Here is a 22,500-nt window from a genome sequence, read left to right as displayed (position 1 = left end):
TTACCCGCCCCCTTCTTGTGCGGGAAACGGGCGATATTGAGCGGGGAAACGTGAGTCACAGCAGGGGGGATGGGCTCCAGGAGCTGGGCTCATAGTTTCAAGTAGGCTCACTGTCAAGCCTCCCTCCACGTACTGACTGCTGCAGACATCATCCACCCAGGGGTGTTGGGGGTGGGTGGTTGGTTGTAGGTCAGAGTCCCCACCCCGTGTGCATGATTCTCTGGATGTTGCATAACTGCTTTGTTTACAATCGGAGCCATGTGATCTTCCAGCACACTGTGTGTTTCTCTGCTTCAAGCCACCTATCTTTCGTTATCACTTGGTGCTTTTCGAGGTCGATGTAGACTCTGCGCACCTGAGGGGCGCACGACGCAAGACCCGAAAGAGAGAGACAAGCGCCAGTGTTTCCGTTTCCTAGTGGAACCTGCTGCGTTGATGTGCTTGCAATCGGTTCAACCAGCAGTGTTTATCCATCCCGTAACGGTCGGTTCGGTTCTGTTTTCCGAATGAGCCGTCATCAGCTCCACGTCTCAACCCAAAACCCAGCAAATGTCATGGGAATTTGACTATTGCATCTCTTGTTCTTGAGTGTGGAAACTATACAATGCACACACGCCTGTTGGATTTGGAACCGGCTGTGCATATTGCAACAGGTTGTGCTTATGAGCTCTTGTCATGGGCCTTGGGTTCAATCAGAACAGCTTTTACCATGACTGGAAGCAGTCCAGTCAGTCTTTACTCTGTGAGCTTTGAGTGTACATCCCTTGTGAGATAAGTGTTCAGATGGTATTTTCTGAATGTTGTGTGTGTTCTGTGTCATCATCGCCAGGGCTAGCTCATGAAATTTATTGTGATTGACAGTTTAATTGCCACTATCGTATTTTATGGCTGTAAACAGTATAATAATATTCACGCACATTATGAACGGGAGCCATTCATTGGTTTAACAGTTTACTCTCCACAACTCAACTGATGACATGCAGCAAATTTGCGTTCTATTCATTGCAGCATTTCTCACATTTTGCTTAATATTCCCCTTAAACTCGGATGGAAACATGTGACTGTAGAATCGAACTTCTGTAGAATATAATCTATTGTCTATTATCCAGTGCTCCTACACCTGTCTGCTTATATTTTTCGAATATTTTACCTGTTCTTTGGCCTTCCCTGTTACATCACTACCGCTACGACCAGTGGCTGTTCTGACCTCTACATCATATAATGCAGATTATTATACCTGCCATTGTTTTTGAAGTATAGAGCGGTCCAGTTGCTGTAGAAACAGTACAGAAGCCCCTCATCTTTAAGCAATTGACCCAATTAGCCTCTCCTCAACTGGTACTGATACTGGTATCGGACTAATGTCCGATGCCAGTAGCACACAACATACTTGAATAGGATTTCAAAGAATGTGCCCAATGGAAAAATCTGATATCAATACTGTACAAAATTTCAGTTAATAAAGAGAGGCAGTGGTATTTTATGACACAGAAGCATATCTTTGAGGAATAAAAAAAAACCCAAAACAGATCACCATATATCACCATATTGAAATTAACCAGGCATATTGTATACTGTTCAGCAAAAGTGACGGCCAATACTTTTTTTTGTGTTGCTTGTCATTTGCCCCTACTAAAATAGTTTATTACTGTTTATTCAGTTTCTAAGCAGTGTTTTATGTAAAAAAATGTTTGATGTTAATGTTAATGTTTGTTGTGTACATACTGTGACTTTTTTCTGAATCTCACAGTATCACTGAAGACCAGAGTCAAATTTATTGTATCTGTAAGCATACTTGGCCAAGGAAGACTGATTCTGAAATTCAGCGGATTAAATGATTCTGGGTAACTAAAACTTTGACTAAAGCAAATTAATTAATATTTAAAGATTTCCCTAAATATGAGCAAACCACCATGCTACCATTGGCACAGCAGTGTTTTTGTTGTGGTGTAATTAAAGTAATAATTTAAGTAATATGATTCTCCATGAAAAAAAAAATAGATATATGCCCCCCATTTGCATGTAGATGAGAAAACAATATACAGAGTGGACTTTTAAAGGGGGGCTTAATAAAATCTTGAAGTCTTGAAATACATATTCATTCTTAAATTAATAGGAAAAAGTAATGAAAGAGTATTGCCTCACATCTTCTGTCAATCAGAATCAGAAATGTCCATGATCCAAACGAGTTTGTAAACCAAAAAAAAACATTTGATAGCTACCTTGCCTCAGGTCCCCAAAGGAAACATGCTTTATGTTAGAACCATGTGCTAATAAAAAAATACATACCTCAGGATGCAAGGTAATGGTTTTGACATTTGCTGGAGCCTGTTATTAAATGACCTTGATTCAAGATGTTGGCAATGGCTGGAACAATATTTCCTGTCGCTGTAGTTGTCCAGGGTTTGGCTGCTCTCAACACAAAAGACGGAATGGGTGAGAGGCCAAACACCACTGCAACAATACTGCTGCCTCTTGAGTGACCTGTCCATGTCGGCCACATAGGGCTTCATGCCAACATACTCACTTTTAGGAAAGGCAAGTGTATGTGTATCGCACATTTCATACACAAGGACAGTTCAAAGGGGGGGGCATAGAAATAAAAAGGCAATTATTGTACAGAAATGTGGGCGTTTTATACATGGGTTGATGTTAGTACAGTGTATAAGCCAACGGGTGTAAATGACAGTTGTCTTACATTGACGTCCTTTGATAAGTAGTCGCTTTTAGTGCTTCTCTGTCAATTTCTCTTTGTGGGTAACAACCTATTTCAGAACTAAAATCAAATTTGGCGCATTCAAACGTCACAGCTCTCCGGGCGGCTGCTCAGTCAAGATAGATTACGCCAGCATTTTAACAGCTTTGTTGGCTGATCAGACGTAGGAATGTGGGACTCCCGGCTGCAGCGATGCCAGTGTTAGCGCCTGGACTGATACCCAGTAGAAGGGAAAGACTTTGCAATGGGCTTGATGAACAGTTAGCTGTCTCTGCTTGAGATTGCAGTTGATCCCGAAGCACATAGATTCATCTATAGCCCTTGGCATCTTTAAAATGAGGAGGCTGCCAGAAGCTAGATTGCATAAAATTGGAAGCTGACTTTGCTTCTTTACTGATGAGTTTGTGTGGGAAGAAGGCTGAGCGTTGGTGAATTCCTTCCGATGCTCGAAAATTGTGATCGCACAGATTTAGACTATTTGGAGCCCTAAGGCCTAACAAAGAACTGTAAAGCGGTGTGCCCCGTATTTCTGCTGTGACATTTCTGTGACATCAATTGAAATGCTAGGATTAACAAAACTGTACTCCTGAATTGATTACTCAGCAAAGCAAGGATTATATTGTCAAAATGTTTCCTTTTAAGTGGACCAAAGTGTCCATTTTAGCCCTTTGTATCATATTTTAAGTTGTGTTCTGCATTGTTGATGCCTTATAACACACAATATATTGAACAAATAAAACATTTGCTTTGATAAATACATTTCATTTAAAAACCTGCGTGTTTGCAAATGTCACATTATCAGGAACTCCCAGCTAAGGGGCAAACCACATTGGCGGACCTGTTTTGTAGACTTGCATATTTTGCGGCATAATTTTAGTAATTTCATATTTAATTCATTGAACTCTTGGAAAGTAAATTCCAGCTTGCAGCCACCTTCCCAGAAGAACAAATTTCCTATTTTCGACCCATAAAGCAAAATGTGCACAGGTTAAACAGGCGTCATGTCCAGTCATTCTGCTGGGGTGCAGGTGAAGGCATGCTGTAAATGAAATGAAAGTAAAATTAAAGGATCAGTCATTCTTGTTTGCTATTCAGGCTTAATGTATTTGATTTAAATTAGGTGTCCGAGAGCGCACTCCGTAGCACATTGGTGTGTTTGAGCGCACACCTGCTCATAACCTTTAATGCAGCGTTTCACAGCCATAATACCCAAGAGGAAGTTCTTTATGAGAAGGGTTTTTACAGCGACTCTGCTTAAGGCTGATGTAACCGGGAATGGAATCAGCAGTGAAGCTACAGCAACAGCTACCGGTCCATAGGTATTGGCTAGAGAGTAATGTAGTGCGCACATATCCATATTTCAAGCAGGAGAAAGCAGTATTAAGCCGCTAGCAGCCTTCCTGGTTAACACTAGAACAAATATAGGAACAAGGATATCGGAATTTTAACCGCGTTTCAACTTCTGCTGCTCCTGAAAACGTCTTTGCTGAATTTAGCATTTTGCAGGGCGTACAAGCATACATGCATACAAGCAGCTAGGATATTGTCATCTGTCCCAGATGACACAGAATCTTTCAGATAAAACTGTAACTCTGGGATTTCACCTCCGGGTTTGGAGTTAATGGGAGGGAACGGCTGGGATTGTGGACTCGGGGCTGAATATTGCCTTTCAGCTGTCAGGTTTAATAGTCACGAGACCCAGTGAGTCGTGTCAGGTGTTTTCACATTTTGAACTCGCCCCGTGTGTGTTTTGGAGGCTGGTTGATCTTATCCCAGTATTATTACATGGCTGGGTGGTTGCTAGGTTTTTGCGGGCTTTCTTAACCTGCAGCAGATGCATGAGCCTGCTTGGTGATGCAGCCGAGCTGGACGGGTTGGAGCTAGTTTTCTCAGCAGCTGTAGGTTAAGGCTAAACTGTATCTTCGAGAGCCAAGATACCAATAAGCCCATGACCTTCATGCATATTTAGTCTCAAATTAGTATTGTTTGCATGACACCCTGGTCATTCAGGTAATGTAGGGATCAATAATTGGCAAGCATATGTATGTACAGTATGTGCTGGTGAACATTCATTTATTTTTGATATTAATTGAGTATTGATAACCTACATTTGCTCTGTACAGAAAGAGCAAATGTTTTTTCTATGAAATATGCACTAATTTGTGTACACCCACTCCCTGTTAAACATTATTGGTTACAATTTTTGTAGTATACCGTTTGATGTTCATTGTAATTATTGAGTTCTGTTAATGAAAATGTTCTAGTAAAGCAATGCAAAATCACATTGGATGCTCAAATTATTTTGGATGCACTGGATAAAAAAACAACCATACAAACAACCCCCATATTGGCTCTTTCCAGTTTGGAAGCTGGTGGGTATTCTTACACTGGTAAAACATGTTTTTTTTTTCAGAATCACCCAGTGGGTTTCGCTTCAACATTTGCAATGCAAATTGATTTATTTTATTTCTTGTTATATGCCACAAAAGGCACTTTGTAAACCCAATTTTTATACCATACCACCTGCAGTCAGTCAACTTGTAACTCTGGCTCAGCTGAAAGCGAGAACACACACACACACACCCACACACACACACACACACACACACACACACACACACACACACACACACACACAGAGAAAATAAATACGCAGAACAACACCCAAAATCGCCATGAGCTTTCTCTTTGAAAGCCGTTAGGTCACAGCCATCATCTGCGGCTGTTGTTTGTGTTTTGGCAACTTCACAGTGCGGTGTCTCTTGCCTTGAGCTGATGAGTGCAGGGAATATGTTTGTATAGGACGGCTCTGTTGACAGTGATAGCGGTTGATCCTGTATTTTTACATGAGCGCAGTAAAATAAGGCTTTGTTGAGCTGAACACCTCATTAAAGCCCTCAGTTATACTGCTTGGAGAACAGACCGCTACCAGCGCTCCCTCCTGTATCTCATACAGGAGAGACGTGAGCATTGTACGAACACTCAGACTGTGCTCTCTAGAAGATGCCAATCTCGCCCACTGTGTTTACATCTTTTACACTTGAGACACTTGGCTGACACTGTTATTCCCATCGAATTAACACTGTGCAATGGTAAGATTTTCCTTCTCAGAGGTTTCATCGTGAGAAGAAAACAACTTGACAGCGAACCAAAAGGAAAAAAATTGAAACGTTCAGAGTGGATGCAATGGCGCGTTTCTTTTCACAGCCGCCTAAACCACACTGAATTTTTCACAAACTCAGAACAAAAATCACAAATAGCTGCTGTTGGAAGAAAAACCTATTTTTTTCATGAATTAACAGTATGGGATATTTTTAGTGTCCCTGCCAACAGCCTGCCGTCAGCCCAAGTCAATGCTGCTGCCTCACAGCAAGAAGGTCCTGGGTTCGATTCCCGCCCAGGGTGCTGTTGGCACGGTGCGCCGGCGGGTTATCTCCCAAATAGGAGCCTTTCTGTGTGGAGTTTGCATGTTCTCCCCGTGCTCACATGGGGTTTCCTCCATCTGACATCAGTAAGGACCCCCACCAAAAACATGCACACATCATCGTCTGACCAGCGATGGACATTTGGAACCAGGTCCCCAGGCGCGTCGTTGAATGCTGCCCACTGCTCCTGGCTGCCCCCCCTGAGGATGGACAAGCCAGGATGGGTCAAATGCAGAGGCCACATTTCACCGGCCACCATCCAAAGCATGTGTGTGTATGCACGTGTTGTAGTGTGGTGTGTCGTGTGACCATTAAAGATTCTTCTTCTTATACATTTTAAAATAAAAACGCAGAATTCCGTCTCTTGACTTCTGTGCTTTAACTTTTTCCCTATTCCTTTTTCATACAATAGAAACAAAATGCTGTCTTGATTCATTTTCAGGACACACTTAAATTTGCAGTTAATGTATATTATGGGCTTAGAGCACCTTGGATTCTCTTAAACATTCACTGTGTGTTGAGTTGTACCTGCCAGCGTGCCCCCTCCATGGGACTCGTCTTAGGTTTACATTAAGAGATGATGGCCCATTGATTCCATTGTTGGGCATTAAAGTTTGCCTCCAGTTGCAAAAGGCGTAAGATTGAAGATGTGTTCTCTCAGCCTCCAGGGACGTGAGGTCCTAGAATCTGAGATTCCCTAGTCTGGGCTTGAGAGGGATTTATCTGGGTATATTAATGTAGCTTCAGACTCAGAGACCGGATTTGCATTGGCATAGAACTAGACAGGCAAATCCTTCAGGTATCATTTATACACCGCAAGGTTAACAGCCAGCTTTAGGGGTGTGTGTGTGTGTGTGTGTGTGTGTGTGTGTGTGTGTGTGTGTGTGTGTGTGTGTGTGTGTGTGTGTGTGTGTGTGTGTGTGTGTGTGTGTGTGTGTGTGTGTGTGTGTGTGTGTGTGTGTGTGTGTGTGTGCGCAAGCTGTTAGGGCTATTTACACAGCATAGCTTAATATCGATTCACTTGCTGGAGCCAACTCACCCCTGTTGCTATCTATAGTAGGAAATAATTGATCTAAAACTGAGGTTTCAGCTGCAGTCAGGGGTTAGATGGTGTTTGCACAAAGGACTGGATCTATATATAACATATATTAGAGCTGTCAGGTAATTAACATTTTAATCAAATGAATTACATGATCTGTAATTAATCACACTAATCCCAAATAATCACATATATCAGTATTTGCTGGGAAAAGCGCCCAAATTTGAATTCAAAGACATGACATTGTTGTGGCTGACCAGTAAAGCATTGAATAGACATTACAAAAGGTGGCTTTAGAAGTCAATACATTATTTAAATTCAATATCTTTTCAACAAGTTAATATAGGTCTCTGAGGTCCCAAAAACATGTTTTTGAAATGTATTTGCTAAAAATACCACACAGATTATCCATTCTAGCCATTCTAACATGCCTCTAAAGGCTCTGTTATAGTCGCCACAGTGAGCCCTGCGGCTCATGGCCCGCACACTACCAGAGGGCACGAGCATTCAGAGTTACGCGTTGCTGTGTAGATACCGTATATTATAATATTCTCCTGAAAGATGGGGGTGCTGTTCACAAACCACCAGGGGAAACTCAAAAGAACTTATTCCGGCTCTTAGACTTCCGGCTTTATTAAATGGAAGCAATGCAAACGTTAACAGGGCCCAGTCTATGAAAACAGACATGCCGCTTTACAACATGGCGTTGCTGGACCTCGAGGACGAAGAATTAATCTGTTTATTATTGCTTTCGGAGAAAATACGATGCAGACGGAGATGGAGTGTCCACCCTTTAAACACAGCAAGATACATTGAAGGAAAAGGGTTGGGAGTCCACTTGGCGGTGGTAATGCACCTAAAGCTGGTTTGCCAACTGCTAATAAACGCAGAAAAATAAAAACCCGAGTTCAAAAAATTGGGAGGTGCGCCCCCTCGCGAAAAATAGAAAGCGCAATGACTTAATTTTTGCCGCGCACATTTAACGTCGCTAGGGCTACGGCAACTATGAACCAGGCTTAACCCATCCTGTTCCAGGACGCTCTGATTAAGTGGGTGGCGCCACCCTCCTAAGGCCCTTCGTTCTGTGAGCCAATGGGGTTTGAACGACCAGTTTCCGTTGTATTTAGTCTGTGAACTTACACTGATTTCACCTTATCAGTCCACCAAAATCAGTTTCTAAACAGGTTTGAGGGGAGAAATAAGCAATCCAGTTGCTGAAGAGTCACTCCTATTAGGTCTACAAGGCGTCATTTAACACTGCATACAGGGATTTTTTCTTTCATGTAAATATCGGAAAATATAGTTGACTAAATACATCTACAATAAAAACACACTATTTGTAGTGGTTTTGTTTGGAGAAACGCACAGTGGATCGGCCCCGCAGACTAGTCTATCTACTGCATATGTTTTACTTTCTTACTTTTTTTTAGAAAAGAAACGCAGAATTGTTTTTTTCAATACTGACATTTCCATCGTCTGCTGTTTCTTCATAGACAGCTGGTATTTATTCCTCTTTCTTGAGTTAGTCAGATGGGGCGCGATTTTAGTTCTACTGTGTCTCAATGTGATGTAGGACTGAGACACAAATCCGAACAGCTTGTTTCACCACATGTTTTCTGCAATAGCTCACAAAAAGGTTGCAAAAGTGGGTTTTCTTATTTCACAGTTTGTGTGTTATTAGACCCATGGGAGACCCAAATGCACAAGCACTGATAAACTGAGTTTTTCATAAGAAGTTTTCGCTTAGGCTACTTGATCATAACGGATAAAAGGCTCAATATCTGCTATTTCTCCTTCAGCCAGTTGCTACAGTAAGCAAAACTAACTTGTTCCCATTTTCTGAGTGTAAGGCTTCCCTCTTCTTTTGGACTATGTTGCCTGCAAGTGAGAAGAGTGTCTCACATGGCACAGAGGTTGCAGGGGTGGCCAGATATTTGCGAGCCTGGGAAGGCAGCTTTACATAGGCTCCTGCGTGAGTCAACCACCACTGCAGTGGACACTCACCCATGCTGATGCGGGACACTGCTTTATAGCGGTATATAGAAAAGAGACCGATGAAGAAAACCCGGAGCCACCACAAACAAGGTCAACCGCTGAAAATCCCCCACGTTTACCTTGTGTCCGGTGGCAGGGCAGGACCATGCATTCTTCCATGTTCCAGGCTTCCATGTTTGCAGCTGGGCAATGACGGGCGAAATAAAAAATAACCCCCCGGGATGGCTGTGTCCCTTTTTATTACGGACTTCTCTTCAAACACTCGCCTCCACTCGCACCAGTGTTGGGTCGTTCACGAACGATACGATTCTTTTGAGCGGCTCTTTTGTCGGAATGAAGGGAACGGAGTCTCGCTGGGTGATGAGCTGTTCTTTTTTTGTCTAGTTTTACAGTTTTGTTGTGTTTGTTTAAGTTGCTGTCTCCTGTCGCCGGCAAATGTTCCCCCCTCTATGTAAGAGATAGCCTATGCTCCTCCCTCACCAGGAGGGAGGAGCATAGAACCGGTCACGTCAGGTTCACAAAGCGAAGGCACACACACACTGATCTGACTGTGAGGTTTTATTTCAATAAGTTATTTGACTATTATTATTTATGTGTGGAAAAATACTGTTTGTACCTGTTCTACACAAAAATAACACACAGAGCGTTACACTAGTAATTTGTGGCCAACTATTATAAAAAAATTATTTTACACCTCAAATTTTTAATTAAAATGTTTTTTTTCTTAAATATACAGAAACTGTACCATTGTCGTGAGCCCACTGTACAGTTGCATCACTTTTATTTATATATATATATGTGTATGTATGTATGTATATAAATAATCTAATTAATAAATGTTGATGATAGCAATACTGAAACACCTCAGCATTTACTACAATAATATTATGTATTAATTGTATGGATTCATGTTATAGTTAAACAGGTAGAATGGCTGAAAAGCATTTTTTTTCATCAGTTTTTCAAGCGAATTTGTTGCCGTAGCTGAAATCAAATGTTGTCTTAGTTGCTGGATGACAGTGTTTTCATGTAGACTGGGGGCGTGGCACTACTTAAATTAATGTAAATATTGGTATATATTGGTTTTGCGATGCCAGAATGGATGTCAATATTTGTGTTTTGCACTGCCAGAATGAAATAGATCAAAACGGAAAAGAAAAAAACCTTAAATACTAATCATAACATGTCATGATATAGTTTGACCATGTGAGCCAGCTCCAGGTATATCCCACATAAGAGGAGCCATATTGACCAAAACCACACAGTGACTTGTAGGTTTAATGTGGTCTCTGTTGGGCATTTGCTTCTCTGCCTCTTCACGCTGCCCACACTGAGGATCATGTCTATGTTCAGTAACTCTCTAAACTATCGACCTCCCAGTCTGTCTGTCAGCGATTCAGGGATTTCCTTGGTAATCCTTCTTCTTGTGTCGGTCGCACGTCGTCGGATTACACGCTCTCCAGCCCAGTATTGCATTCTCTTCATTCCCAGCTGACCCAGTATTATCAGTATATATGGCCCTCATAAATTTGACTGAATTACCAACCTCAGGTCCAACACAGAGTCATAATGGCCGACTCGCTTCCTCTCCCAGATTGGATAAAAGGAGGTGTGGTGGGGCGATCTTGTTTTTGTTGGTTTGTTTTGTTGGTTCTTCTCAAGACATGGCGGCTGGGAGAACTCCAGAGTTCATCAGTCACGACTCCTTTTGACCCCAAAAAAAGTGACGACAAATCTGAATCATCGGAACTCATGGTTTGTCCTCTAGCAAAGTGGCTTGTGGCTTGTAAAATAAGAACACTTAAAATAGAAACACAGAAAGAACTTTATGGAAAAGGATGACTGGCAAACATGTTGTAAAACACAGTTGTCAGTGTACTCAGTGCAAAGTGTGTTCACGATGATATGATGAAATGAATCGGAAAAATAAATTGTACTCTGCCTGATGAACAGTGATGCGACGACCATGTGATATTTGGACCATTTGGCGAAATGTTGGATAGCTTGCTTGGGGCTTGCACCTACTGCGAGACTACTACATTTTATATATATATTTTTTAAATATATTTTTATATTTGCCTGATGAAAGTCACACATTGCTTCATTTAATGAAGAGTATCTTTACTCATTAGTTTTCTTCCCAATAATTAATTAACGGGTAACTTGAGTGACGTTGATTAATCACCCTTATCCTTAGTACACGGTTGTTTATTTTTATTCAAACTTGCCCACATTTTCGTCCATCGCGTGGCTCCCCCTCTGGGAGTGCCGTTGTAATCTGTCTTCTTCACAGTCAGCCCTAAGTAGCGTCAATCTGTGACTCCGTCACCTGCTCAGATCCTGGGCTGTGTATGGCGGCCTTGTAACAGCTTTGTATTTGTTTTTGATTTTTTATATATATTTTTTTTTCTGACATCAGTCTTCCAACAGTAGCAGTCTGCTCCGGGGAAATCTTCAAGTGTCATGAGTTCATTAGAGACTCATAATGGGGGCTAATGGGGTGTGTGTGTGTGTGTGTGTGTGTGTGTGTGTGTGTGTGTGTGTGTGTGTGTGTGTGTGTGTGTGTGTGTGTGTGTGTGTGTGTGTGTGTCTATTTCATTGTGTGTGTGTTCCCCTTATATCCCCCCTGCTCTCTCCTGCCCTGTCCTCCCTCCCTCCTCTCTTCATTAGTTGTGGAAAACATTGAGAGGGGGAATCTGGGCCAAGGTGAGAGAATGAAATGGAGAGAGAGTGTGAGAAGAACAAATGAGTGCTTCTTTCTTTCTCTTCCTAGTTTTTCTTCGCGCCCCCCCACCCCTCTCCTCCTGGTCCTCTCCCTCTGTGCATTGTCACTCTCTCTCCTTCTCTCACCCCCCCCCCCCCCCACACACACACACACACACTTCTTGCAGCTCCATTTTGCATCAGCTGTAGTCATCCAGGCAGCCATTGCAGAAAGGAGGGAGACAAACAGAAAAAGACAGAGAAACCACACTTGTGTGTGTGTGTGTGTGTGTGTGTGTGTGTGTGTGTGTGTGTGTGTGTGTGTGTGTGCGTGTGCGCATGTCCCGTTCATTGCCTATTCTCCTTTCCATCCCCTCTCTTTTATCTCATTTTCTCACAGCCGTTCCTCCCCTCTTCGGTTTATCCTTTATTCATTGAGCTGTTCCTCGGGAGATTAAAATCTATTTTTCAGTAGAGATTTGTCCGTCTCTGTGAGTTCACACAACAGCCCTTCTCTCCTATTAAACCCTTCTCTCCTATTAAACCCTTCTCTCCTATTAACCCAACCTCCATATACTTATACGTGTGTGTGTGTGTGTGTGTGTGTGTGTGTGTGTGTGTGTGTGTGTGTGTGTGTGTGTGTGTGTGTGTGTTCTGGTCATCAACTCTCTTTGAGTGTGAACATGTCCATGCAAGTCTGTTGTTTTAATCCCGTATCTATGGTGCATGTGTGTGCGCGTGCGCTGTTGATGGATGATCTCATTATTGCTTCGGGCTAATCCTAATCTGGTTAAAGCGGACTTCCACTGTTAGCCTCTGGGCGGTTTAGGATTACGAGGCGTTTTTCCTCGCTCTCTGAGTACGCATAGAGCAGCAGAACGACAGTATCCTGTGTGTTTGTAGCACATGTATCAAGTAGCACAAATATCTGGTTGGGTTTCACGGTGGTATTTCCAGGTCTAAAAATGTCAGCCTTTTTAGAATGCTAAGGAGAAGAGGGAATTTTTGGAATTTTCTAATAAAAGTACCAGGCTGTTTGGGTGGTTTGGCCGACTGGGACACTGGATTTACGATGGAGCCTGAAGTTAACACCTGTCGGGATCCAAATGTGCGTGAAAAATTACTTTGGCGGCTGTGTAGACGGGGGGGGGGGGGGGGGGGGGTCACACTCCATACTGGCGGACAAGGCGGATTTGTAACTAAAGACCATGAATGGCTGTGCTACGAATCGTCTCTTGCCCTCCATCATCATGCTTGTGTCATGGATCATGGGTAAATGACAAGGCCTAGGATTTGTTGTCCTACGCAGCATAAACTCTCAAATCAAAAAGTATTCATTATCAAGGCCACCACAATAGATAGATAGGCTAGGTTAAAAAAAACAAAAAAACAATACTCAGATTAAATTATATTGTTTCAATTTCTGAATCAATAATTGCAATGTTGCTCGTTTGTTTTGGAGCTGTGCAGCCATTTTCCATCCCTAATAAATACAAACGTCACAGTGTTTCAAGATTTTAATGAGAATTATTTTGTTTTTGCGGCGATTAGTCTGACAGACTTTGCTGACTTTTGATGCCCCGCTAACGTGTAAAAGAAGGTTAATAGCTTGTCTCGGCTTGAAGCTCTGAGGTCGGATCCCTAATCAAGCATAGAATCTGCCCCGCTGAAGTGTGCTCGGACACAGCCTTCTAATCCCTGTCAGCTCCAAGGCACAAGCGTCAGAAGAATCCCCCCCAAAAATAAAAATATGATTCCAGAGTTGCGCACACAAGGAATCGCTGGATGGGTAGAACAAAGAGTTAAATAGTAATCCAAACAGGAAATAAAGACATTATTTTTTATTTATTTTGTCTGTACACCGTGGCACAACAGCCTCAGTTTGTGATAATTCTCGAAACGGCAATGACACAAGAATGATAGATAAATAGTGGCGGGAAATGACAAAAAGATGGAGAGGAAGAGGAGGAGAGAGAGAGAGATGGATAAATAGAGAGAGACAGACGCACAGAGAGGGTGAGACAGAGACAGGCACAAAGAGAAAGATTGGTGAAACAGTGGGGCGATGACATGTGATGCAGTTGAGTATTGGCGCCATGGCTGTGCATTCGCCCACAGCCATGCCCCAACATCCTGCGTGTGGTCGCTTATCGCTGCGCTTCGTTCAGGTGCCTGGTTTATCTTGTTGTGGCTTTTCTCCGCAATTTCTTTTACAGCCGCTTTTACACTGCTGTTTAATCGCGTCATCGGATCTCCCGGCATCAATTTATCTCTCACTTCTTTATCATCCTGTTTTGCTCTCTCTATGGGGGAGTCGGCCCGCAGTGCCAGGCTTTGTCACCACCTTTCATTTTTTTTTTCCCTGTTTACCTCCTTTCTTTCCAATTTTCGATTTCCCTTTTCAAACGCCGCCCCCCCCCTCCACTCTGATGTGTTTTCCATATCTAAGCGGTGAATGAAGCGGAGTGTTTCAATAAGATACCATGCTTGTAGTGTTATGAACGCTAGCCGATGCTGCCTGGCTAATATGTCTTCAGCCAGACAGATAATCCTAGATAAATAAAGAGAAATGCAAGAGGGGAAACGGAAATATTTGAAGTTGCCAATTTAAAAAAAACAAAAAAAAAAACAGTAATTTTCTAGCTTAGCCCTGCATGGATAATGCGCTGGCGCTGCAGCTGCAGAAAAGAAAACCTGAGTAGGCCTATTCAGAGGTGAACTGTTGACTGCCGGCTGGCCGCCTGCCAGCGTGTGTCGTAGAGAAAAAGAGAAACTTGAAATTGACCACTTTCCTTTTCCTATTGGATTGGAATCCTTGCGGCCTGTACTCGTGCATTTAATCATTCTGCTATTAGTTGATATATTTTTGTATAGTGACATTTAAGTTTTGGTTAATTGGCCTATTAGTTGTTCACTACTACAGCGGGGTCTATATATTGTCCATCTCAGGTACTGATTGACCTATAATAATCATCAGCTGATAATGGATTTTCCGGCTAAAACAAAGGCTAAATAGCCACCGATTGTATTTCTATAATAGTCGCTCTACACCACACTCCATAACAAATGCCCCAATTCTGCCTCCGATTTGCTCACTGATCAAAGATAAGTTCTGCCAACAGTCAGCGTAGGTGGTAGAACTATTAGTGGGGGATGCCGCAGCACCCCCTTGTTGCAGATCACTTATGAGAACATGCTTAATGAGCGGTGAATATGGAGTTGGTTTAACTGCCACACATTTCCCTGAAGTTGTGTTGTGCTACCAATAACCCATGGCCTCGGTTGCTCTATTGTGTAGACAGTTCTGCAGACTCAATATTAGTTACCAGGGGAAATAAAAGGAGAACCTTGGAATCTATTGTAGAGGATGCATTCAGCCAATTTCACATCCTGCTTTCCCCCATTCAGTATTTCCGAAAGAGAATTGTCTGAAAAACCGGAGTATCCCTTTAACAACATCGTTCTGGTTTGGCTCATAGTTGAGCCACTGCAACACACCAGAATTTCCTTCAGTTGCCAGCTAGTGTTCATGTTTCTGTCTGCGAGAATTGAGATGTGAGACTGCGAGACTCGGGCGAAAGGCAGAGTATCAGCCACAGCAGTCAGTGCCTTGTCCTCGAGTGTAAACACTGTGTTCATACAGGAGGGAAGATTATCTGTCTGATAGTGGAACCACACCTGTCAGTGCACTCAGCCATGCTGCGTGTTGCATTGTTTAATCCAGCGTCAATCCCATGGAACTACAGTCATCTTGAACTTTGACAGCCTAGTTATTTAAAGCTTTGCGTGGAACTGATAAGATTGTTCTGTTTTTATTTATTTTGTTTATGATATAGCACATTTCTACATTGAATATACAGTATGCCTTCTATCAACCAGTGCTGTATTAAGGGCTATTTTTATTTTTTTTGGCCTCTTTATAGTTTGCAAAAATTCCCCCTGGAAAAAACGTGTCAAACAATCTATCCAACTCAGTAGCAAAGTGAAAGGCATTTAAGACTTGAACCTAATTTGCCGGCATGCTTTTATCCATATTGGCTGTACAAAATCTGTACAATCTATAAAATGGAGGTGTGAATCAAACAACTTGTTTACTTTCTTGAGATTCAGTTTATGCATTTCCCGCTCGGATGCTAAGTGTTAAAGGAAAAATCGTATGGGTCCCATTGTTGCAGGAATCATTGATATACTTAAACATCATTATTGTTACACGTCATCTATTACATTTCAATTATATACTGTAAAATATTAATATTTGCTGAAAACATACTCACAGTGACAAATGCACACACACACACACCTATACATACAACCAAAGAGTTTAGTGTCGAGCATCGACTGTGCCGTACAGACTGAGCACTCAACTCAAGCCCGTGACTATAAACCTGCTTAGTTGGGATTTGAACCTGTGGTCCTTTCGGCCCTGAGATCATTTCTCCTGCCATGTGGCCGCAAAGCTGCAAAGTAACTGATCGATTTAAACCAATCAAACGCAACGTTCCTAGTGTTCTCCACCACCTTGATGTATTATTTGACTCCTCCTGCGTGGCCTTTTCAGGGATGCACTAAAGATGTGGAAGAAGCGGGATAACTCACACTCTTTTGTTTTGTCCTTCCAACGTGTGCATGTTATAATTACTTTTTACCAGCATCTCCTTTGAACTTTTGTTGTAGCTGTGGAAGGGTGATTCACTCTGAAACCAAATAGCGTACTGGGTAGGGTTGGTTGATATTTCATTATTATTGTATATAGTCTTGCATTGGTAGTGCATTGTCATGAAATTAATGATAATGGGACATCATTTTGTGATGAAAATTAGAAAATATGATTCAACATTTCTCAATATGAAGTCTCGAATATTTTGAGTTTTATTTTAAGACCCGATACTCCAGTGAAAGTATCAGCTTTGATATCAGATGTTTGCCCGGTGTACTTTACCTTGTGGGAGAAAATATCGAGACATGGAGATGTAGAGCGAGAGAGAGAGAGGGAGATGCGGCGCTGGATGACTGACTTGTAAAGCATTAATCTGCTTCATCTCCATCTGGAAGCTACATCAGTCTGGCAGTGCGTAAAAGTAGTTCCATCTTGACCAAGTACATTGCAGTCATAGAGCTGCTATAGGTCTCAGCCTGTGGCTGTAATTGCAAGATGAACGGCCTCTCACCGTTTCTCCCAGCTGTACTCTGTTCCCTTGAACCCTAGCTGTTTGAATTATGGACTTGTCAACCGTTTATTAAGCAGTAAACTCAACATTTTTTCTTTTCTTCCACATAAGAAGATATTTCATTTTGCTTAACACTGGGGTTGCTTTTAGGATCCTCCTGTATGTATGTATATATATTTTTTTAAATAAGTTGATATCAGTTCTAGGGCTGCCCCCTGAAAGTCTATGAGTCGAAAATAAAAACACAGTTTTGGTGCGCCGATCCCGGGCAACCCATCACTGGCGCACGCACGGTCGGTACCGTCGGAGACGGAGGCAGGCGCCGCTGCCCCCAGCGGGTAGCAGAATATTAGCAATGAACAGCCAAATACGAAGTTTCGGATCCAGAGTCGGCTACAGCCCTAATAAGTACACAGTAAGACAGATAATGGTATTAGGAAAATAATACATTGTACTGCACAAAATATTGTACAGCATTCAATTATAATATCTATAGATTATGCAAATGTTTTCAAAGACACACATTTGCATTCTTATAATAGTGTTCCAGCCCCAGAAATTGAATGACTGACCAACCATTTCCTTTCCACACTATATCTTGAACAGGATGTGAATGATTGTTGGTTGTTGGTCAGAGGCTGATAGAGAACAACTTACCAGCTGGGGGCCGTTAGTCTTCATTTCCCACAGAAATGATTAAGCACATTTACTTATGAACATTCATACCATCCATAGCATTCCAGATCTGTAGGTGTTCCCCAAGGTTCAACTTAAGGTCCTGCATTGTTCACAGTCTATATTTAATATTGCTTCCACTGTAAAACATTGTCATTAGCTTTTTTTTATGCTGATGATGTTGTTCTGTACTGTATCACCTCCTGTTTATCAAGCCATAGATAACCTGCTGCTTGCTTAAAACCTTATTAATTCTAGGCTTAATCGCCGGTTCTCGTAATGTAAGCACTGTAAATACTCAGTTATTTTTGGATGATGGTGCCCACATTGAAAGGAACTAGAAGGAAGATAGTGATGGAAACGTTCTACCCCGTCCCCCGCGGTTACCTCGCCCACCCATGTATAGGCTATCTGATCTAAGTCACCGGAGGAGGCTATAGATTACCCAGTGATCCGTTTTGTGACTTTGAGTCAGGTTTATCGCACATCAGTGTGTGCCGTATCAAAGAGGAGGCTGGCCCTCTCTGTTGCAAAGGGTGCAACATCAAGGCACTAATGAGCTCAGCCATATCTGTAGAGACATCCTTATTATTTGATGCTTTTGTTTTCTGTCAGACGCTGTTTTTTTACATGTTCCTCATTTCAATGCTGTAAATGAAAAATAAACCATCTATCACCATTGTTCAATTAAATGTAGGTATTAAACATTTGTTGCAGGCTTATCAAACATAATGTAATGGTCTATAAGCTCAGACCCTTAATAATCAGTGATGTAATATTTTGTCAATCTAGCCACGTCAAATTCTACCTGGGTCACTGTTTGGCACAAACCAGGCTTTAACAGTTTGCCATTTCCTGTCTAGTGTGTGTACAGATGCTGTATGTAGCCTATGAAATATTTTATGCGTCTGTTATATGGTATTATTTTAGTTGCTGCTGGTAAAAGATTGCTACCGGTGTCGGATATCGTCCCGATACAAAGCCAAACTGGGACATATCCAATGGATTAAATGTCACTCATGATGTTCTAATGAACTGTATAAGTCTATACTGCTCAGTGAAAGTCATTTCTCAAATAGATGCATAATCTTTACATAATGTATGTAAAGTTGGATTGTCTCATCCCTAGTTGCTGCAAACAGATTATCCTCTGGGAATGACTGACCGTAACCAACATGTTACGAGCTTGTACGTTGTGTTGGGCTCAGTATGGACATGAGCCCGTAGCTTCGCTTTGGGTCTCTCCAGCCAACCCAGTCTCTCTCACAGGCTCTCGGAGTAACCACTGTCAGCCAGAGGCCTTTTCTGGGACCTAATTGGCCGTAGCAAAGCAAACCAGAACTCTAGATTATAATTTTCTAGTGATTATTAGCTACCCGGGCTTGTTCCTAAAGGAGAAATATGCTATTGCTGCAGTAATGGTTATTTCTGCTTTCTGGGAGCTCCCCCATTCAACCCTGAAAATGTTCCCTGGTAAATAGAGATTTATAGTCAAGAAAATAATACTTTTAGACGTTTGATATTGGAAATGAATTGTTTATTTTAAATCACAAAATTAAAGTGATTAACGTGAACTTTCTCTGCTTCGAGACTTGTAATCTGAAAAGGTTAGGCGTGGACCTTAAAATAATGTATTATCTGAAGGAATTTGCAAAATGTTATTTGCTTTGTATAATGATAAATTGTTCTTCACTCTGGTGGTGGTGGTGGTAAGAGAGTGAGTGAGGAAGTGTCTCCATTACGTTCGCTGTTTTTTAGTTTGGTTCAATAAGGACACGGAGCGGCACGGGGACGCACAGCGGCGCGCAGATCGCGGGCACACCGAGGACGAGTTCCTCATAAATATGCATATCTTCCCGAGAAAATCTGCTACCTTCACACTTGAATTTTTTCTTTTTTTTATAATAATAATAAAGAATGCGGCTGATAAAAAGGGCACCATGGATATAAAGGGGCAGGTGCTCGGGCACCCTCAGGCCCCCCCCCCCCCCCCCCCCCCCCCCCCGCGCACACGTGCCTGAGACACATTACACAATTACAAAATCATCTCAAATCAATCAAGCTGAAAACATGGGGAAAAATCTGTGAACTATGCAGTACTGAATTGTAGAGTTGGACCATTAAACGGTTTATGACCATTTTTGTGACAGCGCAGCCAGACTGCGGCGCTTTGAGGTGAGCAGCTAGAGACAGAGGACTGGGTTCAGCAAAAGAAGATTTTAACATGGAATTTACTCTAATGTATCAATGCAATCAGCGCAGTGGGGCGTGGTTTCAATGTATTCAGCAGACACGCCCCCAGGGTTTCAGAGCAGAGAGTAGTCTTTTTTTCTTTGTTTTTTTTTTTCCACAATTTTGAAACCTAATTTTATATGCTTTATTATTTATGTATTTATTTAGTTAGTTATTTATTTATTTATTTATTTATTTATTTTATTATTATTATTATTATTATTATTATTATTATTTTTTTTTTTTTTTTTTTTTTTATTATTATTATTTTTTTAATCATTCAGATTTGGCTGGATAGTTTATAACACATTTTTTTGTGTTGTGACAAACTCAGAACTCATATTACAGGGACTTTAATATTAACTGCTATTACAGTGGAACACTGCCTGGTAAGTATTATTGATGACTATTGTGTGAGTTGCAGGCAGTGTTAGGCAGTAACGCGTTCTAGTAATACTATTACTTTTCTGAGTAACAAGTAACAAATTACTGATAAAATTTCAGTAGTAATATTACAGTTACCCCCCCCCCCCAAAAAAAAAATAACTTGATACAACCTTACTTTTGTTGATTCATTTTCGTAATCGTCGCACCGCATTTGGAGTTTACATCCGTTCTCTGATCTGACAATTTGTTATCATGTGATCTCATTGGGTGTATCTGCTGTACGTCATGACAAATACATCACCTGATCCGATTACGCTCACTTGATAGGACAGCTGCACATACGGCCCCACCCCTGAGCTATGTGGCAAAACAGCGGCAGAACCGCTTTACGGCAATATTTTCCGTCAGCGCTTTACGGTACCTTTACGGGAGCGAGTGTAAGTGTAAGCAAGCATGGATGGATTGAGAGAACGTGGCGCTTGTGGTAATTACTCATTGGATGGATCATGGATTATTACAAGATTTGTCCGTCTGCTACCGCGCTGCGAGTACCTAATTGTTGACCCCCGAGCCGATCGCGTTTTAGTACATGTGGAAGACACAGGTAGCGGCAGCAGTTGAAGCCTTAGCTGCGCAAACTGGTGATTACCCTGACAGACGCACATGCAGAGTTTGAATTTTGAGGCGAAAGGATGCAATTACCAATTTTGTGGGGTGTAACGGGAAAGTTATATAACAGATAGCGTAATGAATTACTGTTGGCGGGAAGTTATGTAAAGTAACATTACTTAAATTTACTTTATTACATTATATTACTTAACGAGTAACGAGTAATGAGTAATAATTTACTTTTTTATTTTTTATTTTCCCTGAGCTGTCAGCAGGCATACAACACAGGGTATTTGTATGCCATTGCATTCAAGACAGAGTTAATCTGCAAGTGGAGTTAGAATTTTCAACTGGCAATGCCCCTCTTTATTAATCATAAAGCACTGCTTGCAATAACGCTGTCCTCTGGACGACCTGTGGGATGACTAGAGCACAGCTTTTATTATTATTATACAAGACCGCCACCGATCCCCCTCTTCGGAGGATCGTCTTGCCATGTTTTGGTCTATCATAATTACTTCTCCAAGAGGGGGAGGACAATAACCGCGGGTGAGACAGATAAACATAAGAGACAAACAGCAATATGTACTTGACAAAACAAACGTAGAAACACCAGATGACAGCTTGTATTTGACAAAATATGATTAATTAAGTGGACGAAAATTGGAACAGCAATTACGGCACAGTGCGTGATAAACGAGCCGAACACTGGTTGCAGGTCCTGTTGTTTTTTTTTTTTTCTCTCGTTGGAATACGAACCCCTTCACACTTTTAACATGTGACTTGTCCCCTTTTAAAGTCCTTTAGAGACTTGACCAGCTCTACCTGACGGCACGGTCAAACTGCCAACCACAGCTTAGAGACTGCTTGAATGCCTTATTAACATTACAATACTTGCAAAACAGCGTGTGATACTCTAACGGATGCACCGTGCTTCCAAAAACAGACCTCAAGCCTGAGTTTTGTTCCCTCAGACTTGCGAACAGTGTGATATGAATTATAGTAATAAAACGTAATGGGCTTCACAGCAGCTGCCTGTGTCCATCTGTCTTGTCCTATTTGTAAGACTGAACTCATCAAAGTCTTTTCCATTTAAATGGGCAATAAGTGATATGCCATTTTTCTCCCGTTCCACTGCACAATTTTGTAAGAGTTTCTAGTGTTTGTCATAATTTATGAATTATTCTGTCTTGAACTACAGATGGCGCGATACCACATTCCTTTCCTGAAACACTGAAATCTTGAGAATCTGCCATTATCGATGCCAGTCTGTTCATGAACTCTGATCTTCTTTTGTTTTTCTGGATTTTGATATTTCATTTGTCGAAGGATCGTATTCTTACCCTTTTTCCCTCCAATATCCAATAGAGCATTTTATTTTGCTGGTATTGGCTTGATACCGATATAGGTTGCTGCATCAGTGTCATCTCTACTATGAAGCCACCTAGTCTAAGAAAGGTCTGCACTGTTGTCATGGCGCACAAAACCGAGACATGAAATCCCATCATATTAATTGAGACAGTGCAGACCAAGCTAGATTGTATGTTTATC

General features: G+C 41.7%; 1 protein-coding gene across 1 annotated transcript in view; it reads left to right on the top strand.

The window, feature by feature from the left end:
• stag1a (STAG1 cohesin complex component a) overlaps positions 1–22,500 on the top strand; it is a 56,196-nt gene that overhangs the window by 677 nt on the left and 33,019 nt on the right. The window lies entirely within an intron of this gene.

This window comes from Zeus faber, assembly GCF_960531495.2.
Source record: "Zeus faber genome assembly, chromosome: 13".
NCBI lineage: Eukaryota > Metazoa > Chordata > Actinopteri > Zeiformes > Zeidae > Zeus > Zeus faber.
This window is presented reverse-complemented; position numbering and strand designations above follow the sequence as displayed.